The following is a 14,956-nucleotide window of genomic DNA, read 5'->3' as shown; positions in this document are numbered from 1 at the left end:
GTGCTGATGACAATAGAAATTTATTATGGACTAGAAGATTTGACCGTCCAACTTTTTTTCAAGAGGAAGAGCTGCTTGTGCCTGTTTATTTTCCTTTCCTGCCTGCAGTGGCCCTGAGATACCTCAGAAGACTCAATTTTTTTCTCAGTTTTAAAATGTGAAATTTTCTTGCTGTTTGGTTTTAAATATTCTCCTGTGAGAACTGCAACTCAGTCTCTGGAGTGTTGTGTTTCAGAGCCTTCTGGAAAGTCACTCGCCTTTAAACAGAAGCGAAAGCAGTGCTGACAACTCTCATGACTTTGTCATGAGTCTCATGATAATTACTGTTCTCCTTAAAGCCCCAGCTCCTGGAGTCAAGTGATATGTGATGATTTCAGCCTTCATTGTTAAAGAAAAATGAAGATTCTAGCCCTGAAGGCTGTGGAAACAGCTTCAAAATGTGACCCCAGTGCACCCTAAAGGCTCAAGAAGCAGAAGGCAAATACAAAAAACACCAAATCTATTATTTGTTCATGATCTCATGATTTTTAAGACACTTTCATGATTTTTGGTGAGCCTGACTCCTGATTTTTGAGCATTTGGGGTTGGCAACACTGTGAAAGTGACTTGAAAGGGTCAGTTTCACTCCTGTTTAAAGTCAGTGTCTAGTCTATTATTTGCAGTGGGGTAGCACCCCTAGAGCCCCAGGCTGGTGCAATATAAACTCACAGGGCCTCGCTCTAGTGGGATGTTTCCAAAAGTTAAATGATCCATTCCAAGCCTGGTGAACTGCAAAAAGTAAGTAGGCTGAATGATAGAATGTAATCTAGATTTTTCTACAACTGTTTCAATTGTTGTGTTCAAGGGCAAGAATATACATTAAAATTTTAAACCTAACCGGTGTCCCTTAAGTGACTTGACACAAGCGGTCAGAACATGTTAGTATTAGAGCTGAGGGGCGTCTAATATTTATTTAATTTTCTTTCTTTATATAGGAATTAGATACAGTGCTCCTGTCAGCTAATTGCTAAATTGTTATCTGTAAAAACAAACAAAAACCTAGAGTTTTCAGGTGCCTAAGTAGCCCATGGAATCATAGTTAAAGTTGCCCCAACATCAAAATCTGAAGTGATGCACAGGGAAGTCATGTAGGATCAAGTGCCCCCCCCCCCCAATTTGGCCTGCTGGGGAGGGAGGAAGAGGGGCTCTGTCCTCCTTCTGCGCCTGCCCTCTGGCACGCTCAGCCCCTGTCATAGAATCATAGACTTTAAGGTCAGAAGGGACCATTATGATCGTCTAGTCTGACCTCCTGCACAATGCAGGCCACAGAATCTCACCCACCCACTCCTGAAAAACCTCACCTATGTCTGAGCTATTGAAGTCCTCAAATCGTGGTTTAAGGACTTCAAGGAGCAGAGAATCCTCCAGAAAGTGACCTGTGTCCCATGCTACAGAGGAAGGCGAAAAACCTCCAGGGCCTCTTACAATCTGCCCTGGAGGAAAATTCCTTCCCGACCCCAAATATGGCGATCAGCTAAACCCTGAGCATGTGGGCAAGACTCACCAGCCAGACACCCAGGAAAGAATTCTCTGTAGTAACTCAGATCCTACCCCATCTAACATCCCATCACAGGCCATTGGGCATATCTACCACTAATAGTTGAAGATCAATTAATTGCCAAAATTAGGCTATCCCATCATATCATCCCTTCCATAAACTTGTCAAGCTTAGTCTTGAAGCCAGATATGTCTTTTGCCCCCACTGCTTCCCTTGGAAAGCTGTTCCAGAACTTCACTCCTCTGATGGATAGAAGTCTTTGTCTAATTTCAAGTCTAAACTTCCTGATGGCCAGTTTATATCCATTTGTTCTTGTGTCCACATTGGTACTGAGCTTAAATAATTCTTCTCCTTCCGGGGTATTTATCCCTCTGATATATTTATAGAGAGCAATCATATCTCCCCTCAGCCTACTTTTGGTTAGGCTAAACAAGCCAAGCTCTTTGAGTCTTCTTTCATAAGACAGGTTTTCCATTCCTCGGATCATCCTAGTAGCCCTTCTCTGTACCTGTTCCAGTTTGAATTCATCCTTCTTAAACATGGGAGACCAGAACTGCACACAATATTCCAGATGAGGTGTCATAAATATAAAGGGAAGGGTAACCACCTTTCTGTATACAGTGCTATAAAATCCCTCCTGGCCAGAGGCAACATCCTGTTACTTGTAAAGGGTTAAGAAGCTCAGCTAACCTGGCTGGCACCTGACCCAAAGGTCCAATGGGGGACAAGATACTTTCAAATCTTGGGGGGGGGGGAAGGCTTTTGTCTATGCTCTTTGTTTATGTGGTTGTTCTCTCTTGGGATTGAGAGAGGCCAGACAGAAATCCATCTTCTCCAACCCATCTGTCATAAATATAAAGGGAAGGGTAAACACCTTTAAAATCCATCCTGGCCAGAGGAAAAACAATTTCAGCTGTAAAGGGTTAAGAAGCTAGGATAACTTGGCTGGCACCTGACCAAAATGACCAATGAGGAGACAAGATACTTTCAAAAGCTGGGGGGAGGGAGAAACAAAGCCTCTCTCTCTGTCTGTGTGATGCTTTTGCTGGGGACAGAACAGGATTGGAGTCTTAGAATTCAGTAAGTAATCTAGCTAGATATGCGTTAGATTCTGATTCCTTTAAATGCCTGAGAAAATAAGCTGTGCTGAATGGAATATAGATTCCTGGTTTTGTGTCTTTTTGTAACTTAAGGTTTTGCCTAGAGGGATTCTCTATGTTTTGAATCTGATTACCCTGTAAGGTATTTACCATCCTGATTTTACAGAGGTGATTCTTTTTACTTCTATTAAAATTCTTCTTTTAAGAATCTGAATGCTTTTCTCATTGTTCTTAAGATCCAAGGGTCTGGGTCTGTGTTCACCCATGCAAATTGGTGAGGATTTTTATCAAACCTTCCCCAGGAAGGGGGGTGTAAGATTTGGGAGGATTTTGGGGGGAAAGATGTTTACAAACGGGCTCTTTCCAAATTATATCCCTGTTAGACACTTGGTGGTGGCAGCAATAAGGTCCCGGGACAAAAGGTAAAATAGTTTGTACCTTGGAGAAGTTTTAACCTAAGCTGGTAAAAGAAAGCCTAGGAGGTTTTCATGCAGGTCCCCACCTCTGTACCCTAGAGTTCAGAGTGGGGAAGGAACCTTGACACCATCCTAATCCAAGTCTCCAATATTGCAACCAGTATAGGTAAACCAGGCAAGGCGGATTAGTTTATCTTTTGTTTTATGTAAATTTTCCCGGTGTTAACGAGGGAGGTTTATTCCTGTTTTCTGTAACTTTAAGGTTTTGCCAGAGGGGGATCCTCTGTGTTTTGAATCTGAATACCCTGTAAAGTATTTTCCATCCTGATTTTACAGAGATGATTTTTACCTTTCTTTTTTTTTAAATAAAATCCTTCTTTTAAGAACCTGACTGATTTTTTCATTGTTCCAAGATCCAGGGGTTTGGTCTTTGATGATTTTGTAACCAATTGGTTAGGATATTGTTCTTAAGCCTCCCCAGGAAAGGGGGTGTGTAGGGCTTGGGGGGATATTTTGGGGGAAGATGTCTCCAAGTGGTCTCTTTCCCTGTTCTTTGTTTAAAACGCTTGGTGGTGGCAGCATACTGTTCAAGGATAAGGCAAAGTTTGTACCTTGGGGAAGTTTTTAACCTAAGCTGGTAAGAATAAGCTTAGGGGGTCTTTCATGTGGGTCCCCACATCTGTACCCTAGAGTTCAGAGTGGGGAAGGAACCCTGACATGAGGTGGTAGTAATACCTCCTTATCTCTACTGGAAATACCTCGCCTGATGCATCCCAAGACCGCATTAGCTTTTTTCATGGCCATATCACATTGGTGGCTCATGGTCATCCTGTGATCAACCAATACTCTGAGGTCCTTCTCCTCCTCTGTTACTTCCAAGTGATGCTTCCCCAGTTTATAACAAAAATTCTTGTTATTAATCCCTAAATGCATGACCTTGCACTTTTCACTATTAAATTTCATCCTATTACTATTACTCCAGTTTACAAGGTCATCCTGATCTTCCTGTATGATATCCCAGTCCTTCTCTGTATTGGCAATACCTCCCAGCTTTGTTTCATCCGCAAACATTATTAGTACATTCCCGCTTTTTGTGCCAAGGTCAGTAATAAAAAGATTAAATAAGATTGGTCCCAAAACCGATCCCTGAGGAACTCCACTAGTAAGCTCCTTCCAGCCTGACAGTTCACCTTTAAGTGTGACCCATTAGTCTCCCCTTAAATCAGTTCTTTGTCCACCCTTCAATTTTCATATTGATCCCCATCTTTTCCATTTTAGCTAATAATTCCCCACGTGGAACCATATCAAATGCCTTACTGAAATCGAGGTAAATTAGATCCACTGTGTTTCCTTTGTCTAAAAAAATCTGTTACTGAAGGACATAAATCTATACTGTGTAGAGGTCAAGTATAGGAGTTTATTACATACAGCGCTGATGGAGTGCCACCTCGCTTATTAGGCTCAGATACAAGTGAGCTGTAGCTCGCAAAAGCTTATGCTCAAATAAATTGGTTAGTCTCTAAGGTGCCAAAAGTCCTCCTTTTCTTTTTGCGGATACAGACTAACACAGCTGCTACTCTGAAACTAATTTCCCTGTGAAGGTGTATGATTCACAAGCTTTTACTGCCCACATAGCGCAATCCAGAGCGGCTACGCACTCCAGTAGTCCCTGGGATACAGGGGGTCTCAAGGTAGATAGGTATTCTATTAGACATTGCTTATCTCCGTGAAGTTTTGTCAATACACCTGAGTATTGAGTTTCACTATGGCTGCAGTAAAGGTGGAACGGCTTTTCCATATTGGGTAAACCCAGGCTAGGGGCAGAGGCTAAAGCCTGTTTTATTTTTATAAATGTCTTCTCTTGGTCTGTGCCCCATATTACTAACTAATTTGCAGGCTTTCCTCCTCTAGTGAGGCTTTGAATTGGTTTTACCATCCTGAGTACTTCGAAATATATGTTTTACAGAAATTGAGGAGTCCCAGCACCTTCCGGACTTCCTTAATTGTCTGTGTTGTTTTTAACTCTGGAATGGCCTGCTTTCTGTCTACTGTGTGTGCTTTCTCTCCCTGTGAGATGTTACGCCCTAGATCAGGCCTGCACAACGTCCAGCCCCAGGGCTGCATGCGGCCCCCGGGGTCTCACAGTGCGGCCCGCAGGGGGTGTAGGCAAGTGGCGGGGTGGGCAAGCCAACGGCTGGCTGGCTGGCTGGCCGGCTGGCTGGCTGGCGGGCGGGTGGGGTGGTGAAGACGCCAGTGGCTGGGGGGGCAGGTGAGCTGGCGGGCAGGGGAGGGGGGCTGAGGAGGCGAGCCAGTGGCGGGAGGCGAGTAGGTGAGCTGCGGGGGGTGGGCGGATGGCGAGCCGAGCAGGGGGGCGTGCGGGCGGGAAGGGGCAGCAATACTGGATTTGCCATGGCGCCGGGCCCACGGGTCCAAAGGGGCCCCGGCCAGGCCTGCTCTCTCCTGTGGGGGCAGAAGCTTGATGCTGCCAGCAACTGGGGCTCCTCCCCTGCCTCTTCCCCCAGCCTGCTACATTCCCTCCCCTCTCCCTGCCGCTGCTTGCCGGCAGGAGGGAGGGGGAAGAGCGGAGCCTCAGCGAGCTTGCTGCTCTGGGGCGGAGGAGAAGAGGCGGGGGTGGGACCTTGGAGAAGGGGCTGGAATCGGGGCTACTTCCTCCAGCCCCTGCCGTGAGCACCCCCACGACTCCAGTCCCCTGCCCCGACTCCTGCACCTCCAGCCCCCTGCCCTGACCCCTGCACCCCCTCACATATCCCCAGGTGCTTGCTTCTAACCCCGGAGAAGGTCAGTACGTCTGCTCTTCTCTAGTCAGCCCACTTGACAAGTTTGATTGTCCTTGATCTGGCTCCCATCACCTCTCCAAGGGTTGCAGCTGTCTGGAGGTGCCTGCCTTCCACGCCTTCCTCATTCACACCTCATTCATTCAACAGGGCAATTGATTACAAAGTGGAGGGAAGATCTTATTCTACTTCTAGCAAAAAAAACATTTTTCTTTTACCTTAATTATACTACCATAGGGGCCTGCTATAACATATTACCAAGGGTCAATACAAAGTCATATAAAAGTTATACAAAAATGCATAATGCAGAGATTTATCTACAACTGCATTGATTGACTGCTGTGTGAAGTAATATAGTGACCCCTGGGTCTTTGAATGAGGCTTTATACTTGGGGGAGCGGCGAATTAGGGGCGAGCGGGTGGGCAAGCGGTGGGTGGGCAAAGAGGCGAGCAGTGAGCCAGCAGGGGTTCTAGGGGAGGGCATGTGGGTTTCTGGCAGGGGAGGGAGGAGGTGAAAGAGGCGAGTGGTGGGTGGGGGACTGACTAGGAGGGACGCAGCAAGCCAGCGGGGGGTTAGGGGGTGAAGAGGGGTGTGATGGTGGGGCCTAGCGGGGAGAGGACGGGTCCTATTTTACTGCTGTGATCTGGTCACCTTATGCACGCTGTTTCTTTCCCCCTCTACAGGCTTCCACACACCATCAGTTCCTTGTTAGCGTGCCATGCACCGTGAGATATCTCTTCTCTTTGTGTGTGACTGTGAGTGTTTCCTTTGTGTGTGAATTTATTCAATACAATCTTGAGCTTCATAATGGATACCATGAGTGAAAAGAAAAAGGGAAAAATAGAATCGGAGCACAGAGTTTTCAACAATGAATGGACGAATAAATACTTATGTACAGTTTCCAAAGACAAATACTGTGCCTTGTGTGTCGCGAAACACTAGCCGTTCCGAAAGAATACAACCTTCGGTGGCACTTTGAAACTAAACATCCCAATCTCACCAAATTGAACCCAAATGAAAAAATAATTAAAGCAGCCAGTTTAGCGAAAAACCTTAGTGGAGAACAGCAAATTTTCAAGAAAGTGAGCACAGAGAACGATTCGGTTAGGAAAGTAAGCTTTCATATTTCTAAGGAAATTGCTGGTGGTGGGAAATACTTCACAGGAGGCGAGTTTTTAAAAAAGTGTATGTTGATTGCTGTATCTGAGTTATGTCCAGAAAAGAGGGGAATATTTGAGAATGTCAGTCTATCACGCATGACTGTACAGAGAAGAATAGCTGACTTTTCTACCAATCTAAGCGATCAGTTAAAGCAGAGAGTCAGTGAATTCTGCTTTTACTCCCTAGCTGTGGATGAAAGCACCGATTTAAAAGACACAGCCCAACTTCTTATTTTTATTAGTGGTATTGATAAAAACTTTGTAATTACTGAAGAACATGTGCTCCATGACAGGTGACACAACCGGAAAAGAAATCTCCAGTGAAGTGATAAAGTGCATGAATGATAAGTCGGGATTAGATTTCACAAACTGGATGGCCATTTGTACTGATGGTGCTGCAGCTATGTTACTCTTCTTGAAGGAGCAGTTACTCTTCTTGAAGAATTTATTGGGAGACAAATAACCAAACTTCACTGCATTCTACATCAGCAGGTTTTGCGTAGCAAAGTTTTAAAATTTGAGCATATAATGTCAGTGGTAGTTTCCATTGTAAACTACATACGTTCTAGAGGACTAAAACATAGGACATTTCGAGCCTTTCTTGAAGGCGTAGATGCCAAGTGCAGCGACTTAATCTACAACACGGAAGTGAGGTGGTTGAGTCAAGGAAGAGTGCGCCAGTGTTTCATTGCTTTGAAAGAGGAGGTAGCAAAATTCCTAGAAAATGGGCCAATAAAATTCCCAGAGCTTGAAAATGAGTCCTGGAATCAAGATCTTTTTGTTTTGTGATATTACTGCACACCTGAATGATCTCAACATTCAACTTCAGGGGAAAAATCAATGTATATTTCAAATGTGTGCAGCGGTGAAAGCTTTCAAAATGGAATTGAAACTTTTCAGAAGTCAGCTGTCAAAAGGCGAAATGACAGGTTTCAGAGTAACAGCCGTGTTAGTCTGTATTCGCAAAAAGAAAAGGAGTACTTGTGGCACCTTAGAGACTAACCAATTTATTTGAGCATGAGCTTTTGTGAGCTACAGCTCACTTCATCGGATGCATACCGTGGAAACTGCAGCAGACATTTTCCCACTTGTGCAAAGCGTATCCCTCAGCACAAACACGCCGAGTTAGAAGAAAAATATGCAAAGCACATTAATCTTTTGATTGAAGAATTTGAGAGAAGACTTACTTTGTCTAAAGAAGAAGACGTCCAGTTGAAGCTGATTGAATATCCCTTTTCTGTGGATCCAGAGGAAGTGCCACTAGATTTGCAGTTGAAGGTTATTGAACTTCAATGTTCGGCAGTTTACCGAAATAAGCACAGAGAAAGCAGCCTGTGGGATGTCTACAAAAGTCTGGACAATGAAAAATACAAGAATCTTATCGAAGTTGCACTGAAAACGTTCAGCATTTTTGGAAACACTTACATATGTGAACAAACATTTTCCATCATGAACATGAATAAAAACAAGCAACGTTCTTCTTTGAGTGAGGACCATTTGGAAGACATTATGAAAATATCTACTTCAAATATGACCCCCGAATATGACAAGCTTGTTGCCGAAAAGAGATGTAATATCTCTCATTAAACTTGCAAGGTAATTATGAAAAGTACAAATGTTTTCTTTCAATGGAACAGGTGTTTTTCATTTTTCCATGATTCATAAAAAAAAATAAAATTAAAAAAATTGTTTGCTTTAATTGAAAAATTCTCAATAAAGTATCACCCTCCCCCCCCCCCCCCATCTTCCTTTTCAGCCCACAGCTGTTTTGGCGGGGCAGTGCTGAGGAAGGAGGGTTTGTTTCCGCGGGGCGGGCAGGCTGGGGGGGGGGGGTTCCGCAGGTTCGGGCGGCGCTGGGGGAGGGTTTTGGTGGGCCCGGGGGGGGTTCCGCCCTCAGTTGTTTTCTTTGAAGTCATATGGCCCTCGCTGCTTTATGAGTTGTGCAGGCCTGCCCTAGATATAAAACCTGCTACTGTTGCAATTGAGCTTTCTTCACTCTTAATTTAAATCCTGCCTCGCGAAGATATATAAACAGTCTGTTTAGGGTTTTTAAATGGTCCTTTTTATTTGAACTGGCAATTAGCAAGTCATCTACATACTGCAGTATTACAGTATCCCCTTCCAAAGGCACTTGTGCTACTACTCCTACCATCACCCTGTGGAAGATAAAGGGAGAATTATGGAACCCCTCGGGTACTCGGGTCTAAGTGTACTGCTGGTCTTCCACTGTAAATGCAAATTTCTCCTGGCTTTCTTTTGCAAGGAAAATACTTAAAAATCTATTAGCTATATCCAGGACTGAGAATACTGAGTGTCCTGGTTTTAGCAAATTAAGGATAGTGGCGGGGCTTGCCACAATAGGATGTGCCTTTGAGTCACCCGGTTAAGGTGGGTGTAGTCTATAGTTAACCTCCAGGTTCCGTCTGGCTTCCGGACGGGCCAAATTGGGGAGTTAGTTAGGGAGGTGTTTTTTTTAATCACCCCTCTAGATTCCAAATTAGTGACTATAATTTTAACTTCCTCTAAGGCTTCTGGTTTAATTGGGTACTGCCTATGGGCTTTATGAGTTGACCCCTCTACAGATATGGGCTTTATATTTACTAGCCTACAATCTTGTTTATCTGTTGCCCACACTTCAGGGTGAAGGGAACACAGTGTTTCTACTGGACTCCCCCCCTCCCCACTCTGGTATTCTTGCTTTACTACTGGCAATCATGGCTATATTTTGAGATAATCTTTCCTGTTTGGACCCTTTGGCCCATTCAATGCAGCTAGCTCTGGGGTTGATTACTCCCCCGAGCTCCTTAAGGAGATCTATGCTGCAAATTGTGTTTCCCTGCTCGGGGCAAACCCAGATTTGACTGACTGTGACCATATCTTTAAATTTTATTTCTACTGGCTGGCTTAGGGTTGCTTTTAATCTTTCCCCTCCCACCCCTTCAATCCATATGGTTTGACGGGTGAGGGGAAGATCTTGGCTGGTTATCGATACCGAGGCTCCTGTGTCTATTAACATGTTGCACGGTCGGCCCCCCACTTGTGTGTTAAGAAACATCCTGGGGTCGCCTTCGTATGCAGCCACTGAGGCCGCTATTACCTATTTGCTAGCCAGGAATTTGAGCAACTCCTGGATTTGTTTCTTTTCTTTTTTTTTTTTTTTTTTTTTTTTTTGGTTCTTGAGTTGTATCAGGTTTATTCTGTTTGTTTGGCCACTGGCTCTTCTTACCACCCTGGGGGCGGAAGCAGTCTTCCTTTAAGTGGCCGCTCCTTTTACAATTACTGCATATTTTGATTTTATTTTTATTTTTACAGTCACATGCCAGATGTCTAAGCTTATTGCATATGAAGCAGGTAGTGGTTTAGATTCCATGAACTGTAATTTTCTCAGGGGGTGATTGCTGCTACCTTCCTCTTTTTCCTGTTTTTACTTCTGTGGCCCATTTCATTACTGCTGAGTATGTCTCTCCCACTGAGATGCCTAATGCCAGAACTGCTTGGTGGTCTGCAGATAGCCCTTCCTTTCGGATTTGGAGGAATACATCATGGTCTCAGGATGTTATATTCTCCAGACCTGAATAAGCTCAGACTGCATTCCGTTTCTTTTCAGCATAAGACGTGGCAGACTCCCCCTCCTGCTGAACCACTGATTGCAGAGCCCCCCAGTTAGAGGTCTGGGCTCCTAGAGCAGCAGATAGTGCAGTTCTGAATTCTGTTACCATGCCTGCCTCTGGGTTTGGAGTTCCTGCGGGTTCTCCAGCTTGATCCCCGCCCGCAGGGTTGGCGTTATGATCTTCAGCCCAGTGCCCCGTCTTCCATTTATCTTCCAGGTTGTCCCACACATCCCTGGGGCACTTACACTTGACCAGGATGTGAACATCCTTCCTATGGAGGCCGTGTATTTCAGCCAGGCCATCCAGCTTGTCCCAGAACTCAGAGTTCTTGTTATCTTGTTTGAGTTCAGGTAAATCAGACAGTAATGCCCGTTTTTCCTGAGGGGTGAAGGGACGGTAGATTTCAGTTGTTTCTATCCTGAGTCCCCTTACTGGTTCACCCTCTGCATTAACATTTCTGAAGCTCCTTAACTGCGTTTTGATTGGAGCCATATACTGTACTTGCTCCCCTGAGGCAATTAATTGTTGTGATGCCCCTTTATTGTCTCTGGGGGTGCCCAAATTTGGCCTTTCACATGAAGAAATGTATGGAGGGGGTTCTGATTCCTCCCCTTTGCCTTGTGCTTCTGAGTTTTCCCTCAGATAGTTAACCGGTGGTGCAGTTGGCTGACAAATGCCGGGAGTGGGCTCTCCCCCTCCTGCTCTGGGTGTGTGTCCCAGGTATAGTGAATATAGTTCTTTTGTTCTGGGATCTTTTCCAATTTCCTGACAATTACATGGTTTAAAGCACAAGCTCTTATTCTTTAGAGCCTGATTCTCAGATTTTAAAGTTGTAATTTCTCTTTCTTTTAGGTTGAGTATATTCAATAACACTATTACTGCCTTGTCTGTTTTGTTACCTTTCTGACTATTTTACCAAGTAACCAGATCTGCCAGTAGTCTCAATCTCTACAGCCTTGATCAGGATTTATCTTTCCCCTTTTAATGCTATGGTCTCAAGTTCCACAGCCCTGATGGGGACATCTCCCCTTTCTTGTTAACTGCCTCACGGTCTTACGTTACACACAGCTGACTGCCTTATTGGTTGGAGACTTTGTGCTATTCGAAAGCATGTACGTCACATGCCTGCGGGCAGGGGAGGGGGGCACTCCCCTAGGACTTGCAATGTTACGTGCAATGAGGAAATGGGACCACCAGTTTGCACTGCCTACCACTTGCGTACCCAGCCAGTCTTGGGCTTAACTCGTGGCCAATCGCTTGCTGGTGGTTTATCCAAGTCCACCGTAACACCCCCTTAATTTAAATAGTACATGACCCTCTTGCACTCGTCTTCCCTTCCAATGGGTACCCTTATTTAACCCCTCTGCGTGGAGTACACATGTCTAGGTTCCTTTACTTAAATTTAAAAGTGGAAACAAGATGTGTCTGAAAGGGGATGAGAGACTTCTATCCCTGGCCTAATGAGGTGGTAAAGTAAACATACTCACCTCTTTTTTGGATTTTAGTCTTAGATCCTCAATTAGCTCACAAGCCTGTATCCCGGACAAGCCCCCAAACTGAAGGACATAAATCTACATCGTGTAGAGGTCAAGCATAGGAGTTTATTACGTACAGCGCTGACAGAGTGTCACCTCACTTATTAGGCTCAGAGACACTGTCAATTAATTAATTACAATAAAATATATGGATTTTCCATGAGCAGGAAAAGTGGCGGGTAGGCAGTCCACACCCCCGGATAGGTTTAGCTGCAAGACATGATAGCACAGTAGCTAATGGTCAAAAGGTTACATAATGTCTCCGCCCATGGTCTTAATGTTAACAAATTAACATTTAGTATTTAATTAGTACTTTAATAGATGTATTAGTATAAAATATATGTTGAATTCAATTTGGGGTCCATAGAAATGAAGTAGCTCCTTTGATTGTCCAACACGTACAACATATCTAGGGGTAAAAAGGGCAACAAAAATGATTAGGGGTCTAGAACACATGACTTATGAGGAGAGGCTGAGGGAGCTGGGATTGTTTAGCCTGCAGAAGAGAAGAATGAGAGGGGATTTGATAGCTGCTTTCAACTACCTGAAAGGGGGTTCCAAAGAGGATGGCTCTAGATTGTTCTCAATGGTAGCAGATGACAGAACGAGGAGTAATGGTCTCAAGTTGCAGTGGGGGAGGTTTAGATTGGATATTAGGAAAAACTTTTTCACTAAGAGGGTGGTGAAACACTGGAATGCGTTACCTAGGGAGGTGGTAGAATCTCCTTCCTTAGAGGTTTTTAAGGTCAGGCTTGACAAATTCCCTGGCTGGGAATTGGTCCTGCTTCGAGCAGGGGGTTGGACTAGATGACCTTCTGGGGTCCCTTCCAACCCTGATATTCTATGATTCTATGAAAAGCAAAGAAACAGTGAAAGTATATGGCAATAAAGATTGTCTTTTAAGTTGCTTATTTGTGTTTTAAGGCAGGCATCAGTTTCTGGAAAAGGGAGTTGGGAGGAGGCCATATCTTATACTGACATGTTCCAACCTTTCATAAACTCAAGGTTGGATGTGTGGGAAGAACATCTCCCTACAGGAGAAACTAACACAACAGAAACAGGGCTTCTTTGTTCTATTTGCAATTTTGAATAAGACACAGTTATTTCCCCCAACATCTGGCGTTTTGCTAACCAGACATATCTTAACAAAAACAAGGTTATCTTTGGTTATTCTGCTTTCTCTAAGCTAATCACTATTTGCTAGGCCTTTACCTCTTGACCAAACTCTGGACTTTGGGCCTGTACACAAATCCATATACAAAGTTATTACATCAGCAATAGATTTTAACCCTGCAGTTACTTTCTCAAAGAAGGATATCAGGTTGGTTTGACACAATCTACCTTTTGTAAAACCATGTTGTATTTTGTCCCAATTACCATTGACCTCAATGTCCTTAACTACTTTCTCCTTCAAACATTTTTCCAAGACCTTGCATACTACAGATGTCAAACTAACAGGACTGTAGTTACCCAGATCACTTTTTTCCCCTTTCTTAAAAATAGGAACTATGTTAGCAATTCTCCAGTCATATGGTACAACCCCTGACTTTACAGATTCATTAAAAATTTTTGCTAATGGGCTTGCAATTTCATGTTTCAGTTCCTTTAATATTCTTGGATGAAGATTATCTGGGCCCCCCGATTTAGTCCCATTAAACTGTTCAAGTTTGGCTTCTACCTCTATTGTGGTAATATCTACCTCCATATCCTCCTTCCCATTTGTTGTCCTACCATTGTCCCTAAGCTCCTCATTAAAGAATGAGGCAAAGTATTTGTTTAGATATTGGGCCATGCCTGGATTATCCTTAACCTCCACTCCATCCTCAGTGTTTAGCGGCCCCACTTCATCTTTCTTTGTTTTCTTCTTATTTATATGGCTATAGAACCTTTTACTATTGGTTTTAATTCCCTTTGTAAGGTCTAACCTCTACATGGCTTTTGGCCTCTCACTTTATCCCTACGTGTTCTGACCTCAATAAGGTAGCTTTCCTTGCTAATCCTTCCCATCTTCCTCTCCTTGTACGCTTTATGCTTTTTCTTAATCAACTCTGTAAGGTGCTTGCTCATCCAGCTTGGTCTAGAACTCCTGCCTATGAATTTTTTCCCCTTTCTGGGGATGCAGGCTTCTGAGAGTTTCTGCAACCTTGACTTGAAGTAATTCCAGGACTCCTCCACCTTTAGATAAACAAGTTCTTCAGTCTAATCCACTTCCTGAACTAATTTCTTTAATTTATTAAAGTTAGCTCTTTTGAAATCCAAAAACCCTAGTCACAGATCTATTTTTGTTTATCCTTCTATTTAGTTTGATCTGAATTAGCTCATGATCGCTCGAACTAAGGTTGCCCCCTACAACCATTTCTTCTATGAGGTCCTCACTACTCACCAAAACCAAATCTAAAATGGCATCCCCTCTTGTTGGTTCAGCAACTACTTGGTGAAGGAATCCATCAGCTATCGCATCCAGGAAAATCTGAGCCTTATTATTATTACTAGCACTTGTCCTCCAGTCTATATCAGGGAAGTTAAAGTCTCCCATGATCACACAATTCCCATTAGTATTTACTTCACTAAAAACATTAAAGAGGTCTCTATCCATATCCAAATAGGATGCTGGAGGTTTATAGCACACCCCAAGCACTATCCCAGGAGAGGCTGTAGTAGCTTTCTTCCCCCATGTGATTTTTGCCCAGACAAACTCTGTCTTATCCATTCCATCACTTCTTATTTCTTTACCATCTACCTCATCATTGATATACAATGTTACTCCATCACCTTTACTTTTATTTCTTTCTTTCCTAAAC

General features: G+C 43.8%; 1 long non-coding RNA gene across 2 annotated transcripts; it reads left to right on the top strand.

Annotated features, from left to right (window-relative positions):
* Window positions 1–2,487: 2,487 nt before the first annotated feature.
* On the top strand, window positions 2,488–8,708 carry LOC125629129 (uncharacterized). Of its 2 annotated transcripts, none has more exons than XR_007354354.2 (2): window positions 2,488–2,617; window positions 6,533–8,708. It is a non-coding gene; the product is annotated as an uncharacterized LOC125629129 (long non-coding RNA). The 2 variants fall into 2 exon arrangements; XR_012665624.1 differs by lacking the exon at window positions 2,488–2,617 and adding an exon at window positions 5,093–5,219.
* Window positions 8,709–14,956: the final 6,248 nt, after the last annotated feature.

The sequence above is a fragment of the Caretta caretta genome, chromosome 20 (genome assembly GCF_965140235.1).
Source record: "Caretta caretta isolate rCarCar2 chromosome 20, rCarCar1.hap1, whole genome shotgun sequence".
Taxonomy (NCBI): domain Eukaryota; kingdom Metazoa; phylum Chordata; order Testudines; family Cheloniidae; genus Caretta; species Caretta caretta.
Note: the sequence above shows the minus strand (reverse complement) of the source record. Positions and strands in the feature narration are given on the sequence as shown.